This window comes from Malus domestica, chromosome 05, assembly GCF_042453785.1.
Source record: "Malus domestica chromosome 05, GDT2T_hap1".
NCBI lineage: Eukaryota > Viridiplantae > Streptophyta > Magnoliopsida > Rosales > Rosaceae > Malus > Malus domestica.
The window spans coordinates 3,692,637-3,698,636 of NC_091665.1; the positions used below are offsets into that span (position 1 = coordinate 3,692,637).

Here is a 6,000-nt window from a genome sequence, read left to right on the forward strand (position 1 = left end):
CTATATTTGTAATTTTAATGAAAGGTTTCATTTTCAATTGGTCAAAGAATGGGGCTACATCCATCCAGGTACAGATCTATGAAGAGACTATATAACTTTCCGACTCTATAAATTTATTATATAGTAATTTAATTACGTGGTAAATTTATTTTTGTCTTAACTTTTCTTAAGTTGATTTTTGAACGTGATATCTTAAATTTTGTCTTACTTTCTGACAAAGTTAGATTTCATCACTTATGAACCATTGACTTAAATTCTCTTACCTCAATCTCATATGTTGTTTGTTTCTTTGAAATCAAACAATATAAGATTTTATTTCATAACAATCATTGGATTTGATTATATTATCTCAATATCATCTGTTGATTTATTTGTCTGATTAATACATTCGCTGAAATCAAACAAAATAAGATTTCATTTCATAACAATCACTGGATTGGATCTTATCTTAATCTCATCCGTTGATTTATTTCTCTAATTGGCACATTGTTCGAAATTAGACAAGACAAGATCTCTTCTTTTTGTTTATTTGTAGTGGAAGATACAATTTAGGTCCGTTTGCTTGTTTGTAGCATTTAAATAACTACATTGTAATGACTTTACAATTTAGGTCGGTTTGCTTGTTTATGCTTTCAAATAACAAAATTGTAATGCCTTTACAATTTAGGTATGTTGTTTGTTTATGCTTTCGGTTTCGTTAAGGAGACTCCTATATATGTCGACCTCCATCCTCCATAGACAGGAAGACCTCCAAAAATGCTCAACCTTTTCTCATATTTAAGAGGGCACTCCCAACGAAGCCTCTTGAAATACTCAGCTTTCTTCCCCCCCACGAGCCTCTCGAAATGCTCAACCCTTCCTCTGTGCTCCATGTATTTCTCTGTTTGTGAGGGAGAGAGATTCAGAGCCTCTGAGGGAGAGAGTGAAGTCTCTAATGGCCTAGGAATTGGGCTCCTTAATTGTGAGGGTGAGGAGTCCTTTTATAGAATAAGGCTCCTCACTTATTACATATTTGCCACTTCTTTTATTACATAATTACATTTAAGTCCCCTGAGTATTTGTACGAGATCTAAATACGGAGGCCCTAAATATGGTATAAACAGTAGTCCCCCAAGTCTTCAGTCAAGAGAGTCTTTTGGCTGGAGACTTGAAATTCAGTCCATGTGTGGGCCGAAGTAACTAGATGTTGTCTTAAATTGATGCTCGATACAAGGCGGTGCTCAATCTAAAATGATGCTCAACTAGAAGTAGCACATGCTGCGAGGTTGCTCGACTCGTGGCTTATGTTACCTTGGTTGGCTCGGCTTGTGGCGTTGAAGGTGAATGAGTTCCTTTTATAGAATAAGGGCTCGCTCCTCAATACATGAATGATGGGCTAGAGTTGATGCTCTCTAATGATGGTGAGGGAGTCCCTTTTATAAAATAAAGGCTTGCTCCTCAGTACATAAATAATAGGCTAAGTCCCCCAAGTATTTTTTATAAGGCCCAGTTGAGGCCCAATATATGGTACATAATGTAGTCCCACAAGTCTTCGGTCAATAGAGTCTGTTGGCTGGAGACTTCAAATTGAATCCATGTATGGGCTGAAGTGGCAGTTGTTCGGAGGCGGTATTTGTATACCCTGCACTGAAACTTTGTAGCTGAAGCTTTGCAAGTGAAGTTTTGAAGCTGGAGCTCTGTAAATGAAGCTTTTGAAGCTGGAGCTTTTGTAAATGAAGCTTTTGAAGCTAGCGCTTTTGTAAATGAAGCTTTTGAAGCTAGAGCTCTATAAATGAAGCTTTTGAAGCTAGAGCTTTTATAAATGAAGCTTTTAAAGCTGGAGCTTTTGTAAATGAAGCTTTTAAAGCTGGAGCTTTGTAAATGAAGCTTTTGAAGCTAGAGCTTTTGTAAATGAAGCTTTTGAAGCTAAAGCTCTATAAATGAAGCTTTTGAAGCTAGAGCTTTTGTAAATGAAGCTTTTGAAGTTGGAGCTCTGTAAATGAAGCTTTTGAAGCTGATTGACATAAGTGATGCTCATGAATGTTTGTGTTGTTTTGACATGAGTGATGCTCGTGGATGTTGACATGAGTGATGCTCATGGATGTTGACATGAGTGATGCTCATGAATGTTTATGTATGATTGACATGAGTAATGCTCATGTATAATTTTGAAGTACTGGGTGTACTTTTGATCACCTGGTTGGTGGTAATAGCAGCAGGCTGCTGAATAAATTTGGAGTACTGGACTTACTTTTGATCACCTGGTTGGTGGTAATGGCGGCGGGGTGCCGAATAATTTTGGAGTACTGGGCGTACTTTTGATCACCTGGTTGGTAGTAATGGCAGAGGGGTGCCGAATAATTTTGGAGTACTGGGCGTACTTTTGATCACCTGGTTGGTGGTAATGGCGGTGAGGTGTCGAATAATTTTGGAGTACTGGGCGTACTTTTGATCACCTGGTTGGTGCTATTTTGGGCTTATAGGCCTTCGCCCTCCATAACATTCCAGCCCATTTATTTTGGGCTTTGCCGTTTTTATTATTATTATTATTATTATTATTATTATTATTATTATTACCCTCTGATGGGGTTTATACAGATATCTCCAAAAGATAAAAAATAAAAAATAAAAGTAAATCACATCATTCTGGTGGGGGTGTTTATTCCTTGTTTTTGCTTTCTCTTTTGCTTTCTCTTTTGCTTTCTCTTTTCTTTTATGCTTTGCTTTTGCTTTTGTTTCTGTTTCCCACTATGTTTCTTTGCTCAAGTAGACATACCCTCTGGGCCTTTAGAAAGTGATTTCACATGGCTACCACCCTGTAAGAAGATGCAGGGGATGGGTCACTGAGCTCTTTGAATTATTGCTTGTCCTGCCTCACATGGTGAAATTGAGTGGAGCAGTAATTCTGCTTTTTACCATACCTATCAGGTCAGTATCAGTTTGCCAGCCCATTCTTTCAAAGAGAGCTCTAAAAAGCATCTTGACATCACTTGGATCAAACTGCCCATGCTTGTCAAGACTCGAGGAGGATAATGATCAAGTAGAATAGACAGTAGTCCATTGCTGGGGGCAGAGAAAAATCTGGCTCCTCCTTGCCAGAAACCATTACAGCTCTTTTAGTTGTTCTTGGGGCATATGGGTTATAGCTGTGGAGGTAATACAACATTGAACCATTGTCTGACTGAGCACCCGTATGCGAACTATTAGCCTTTGATGCTAGAGGTGGCATCTAATAAAGTAGACATGGACTTTGAATCAGATGGTATTCCGTCTTTCCCAGAAACTAGAACACTTCGAGAAGATGGACAACCAACAAAAATTGTTTAGAAAATTCATATGAGGCATACCAGAGATGCACCACTGAATCATGAAGAAAACAACCTGACAACTGGAAGCCACCTCTATTGAACCCACCATCCATCTCGGTGTAAACAATTGGAAACTCGCGCTTCGCAGCTCTTCTGCCTCTAGTGAACCTCCCCACAGCGAATCCGCCACCAGGCAATCTCCAGATAGTCAACCCCACTGTCTTTTCTTCTCCAACCATGCCATTGTTCTCTGGCGAAGCCATGCCACTACCACACGGGCTTCTCAAATCGGTAGGGAGCTGGTAGTGGAAAACCGGGCATGAATTTCGGATCGAAAGCCATGGGAAGATACAATCTGAATGGTAGATGTGCTTACACGGTATCTCCCGAGCTTCAAAGTCGAGCTCAAAAGCCTCTTTGCAAACGGCACAGTACGACTCCGTCGAGACGTGGTTGTCGGTGATTTTGATGACGGGCATTAACTCGATCGTGGCTTTGGACGTCGGAGGGTGGTCGAGCAGCGTGACACCGTTTTCTAATTAAGTCAACTGGTAAAGCAACCGGTCGAAACCCAAACCCATTAAGATATCCGACATCGACGACGGCAGCGGGCGGAGACCCATCCCGGCTTCATCGTCGTATAACAGCTCGAAACTTCCCGGGTCGGATTCTGTGTCGGGTGGCCCTCGGAGAACGAGGATTGATCCCGACCGCTTCTCTGATTCCAGCGAAGTATAGGCGGGCTCGGACTCTGTGAAGCCGGGGCGCTGTCGAGGAACATCGCCGCTCAGATCTTCGAGTGGGATTGGAGGCCCAGTGAAGCAAGAGGAGAGAGAGAGAGAGATGTAGAGAGTTTGATGCACTGGGAACAAACCCCGGATGAGGAATGGAGAGAGATCTAAAGTATGTGTTTTTTCTGCTTACCCATTTCTGGGTTTCTAGAGAGAGAGATGGGACTGGGATTTTGGTTTGGTGTTTCTGTGATTTTGCAAATTCACGGCGGAGGTGAAAAAATGAAAAAATAACCGACACAACTTTTCGTATCGTTTCCCACAGACGATGCCAAATGTTGATGCACAAAACCGAAGGTCTTGGAACAACGTAAATCCGACCGTGAATCTGCATGAAAGTAAATAACACAAGATGTATCGTGGTTCACCCCAAGGTTTGGGCTAGTCCACATTGATTATGTATTTCTCTGTTTGTGAGGGAGAGAGATTCAGAGCCTCTGAGGGAGAGAGTGAAGTCTCTAATGGCCTAGGAATTGACCTCCTCAATTGTGAGGGTGAGGAGTCATTTTATAGAATAAGGGCTCCTCACTTATTATATATTTGCCCCTTCCTTTATTACATAATTACATTTAAGTCCCCTAAGTATTTGTACGAGATCTAAATACGGAGGCCTTAAATATGGTATAAACAGTCTCTAAACTAGAGGTAGGCATAATGGTCTTGGACCCGTAGGTCAGGGGCGGGTTTATGTGGTTCATGATGGGTCCAAAAATTCTAAGCAAAAATCAGGGCGGAGTGGATCGGTTCCACAAAATTAACGGGGCGGGGCGGGTCGAGTCCACGAAATTATCATGCCGTTGGAAATCCAACGACTATCATCACGCTACGTCATAGAGTCGTTGGGCTCTTCAGTTGGAGCTGTTGTTGCGAGTCCCACACAACAAAAGTTGTTAGCCCACTAGCCCGCACCGATGTGTATTACACACGCCTGACAAAAAAAAAATATGATTGACGTTAATACTTGGTGATGCAAGGTCGGACTTAAATTGCATGGGTGATTGGGCGGGCTTGGTGTGGCTCACCAATTGCTCTCCTTGTTTTGGCATGCTGGGCTGTTAGAGGTGGTTTTTAAGGTTAAAAGGCAATTGAGAAGCCCTAGCCCTTGCCCTTTGGCAATGAGTGGAATTGCTCTAACTGGGACCCAAAATTGGTTTTTCTCGATCAATCCCATGGGGAAATTTTCCCGGGAAAATTTATTTGAACCTATATAACATCTTTCTACAATCAACTTACTATTTACACTCATATTACTTTTAACTAAACTATCAATATCTCTTTAAACATAAACTTACTACCTAAATTATCCTCACAAACTCAATTCAATATATAATTCATATTTTCACTCATTTAAACAATAAAAACTCAAAAGCAGTATTCTACAACTCATTCGTAAAAGAGAGCAGTTTTAGGTTTCTTTAAAAATTGTGGCTGTCTAAGTTTTGTTCTTAGATTCTTAGATTCGCCTTTCTTGTAGTGTTTGCTTAGCTATGATAAAAATTCTTTTAGGGATTGTTGTAGAATACAGTTCGCCTCCACCCAAATATTCAAATTTATTCCTAGATTTATTATTTAATATAATTTATTTCTCTTGAAAATATTCTACCCTTCCATTTTTTTTTCTTCTACCAGTATCCTCTTGCATGCTTCATAGCACATGAATGAAACCCTTGATGCAAGCACCCACTTCATGCAGCTCGCCCCTAACCCCTTGTACAAACCTTGAACACCCTCCGTGCTCAAGTATACTAGCAAAGACCTAGTTCTCGAAGAAGTTACAATTGACCAATCTCAAACAATATATTACCATTTAAATTGTAATTCCTTAGCGTTCAAAGCAAGATACAGTTGGAGACATATCTGCAAATGTAAAGAGACAAAAAAATTGACAAATATTTTCAAAGAAAAGAAAATCTCCACATATC

The 6,000-nt window shown here is 40.5% G+C and overlaps 1 pseudogene; it reads right to left on the reverse strand.

The window, feature by feature from the left end:
• Positions 1 to 2,992: 2,992 nt before the first annotated feature.
• Positions 2,993 to 4,215, reverse strand: LOC103402234 (E3 ubiquitin-protein ligase RDUF2-like; annotated as a pseudogene).
• Between the last annotated feature and the right edge of the window lie 1,785 nt (positions 4,216 to 6,000).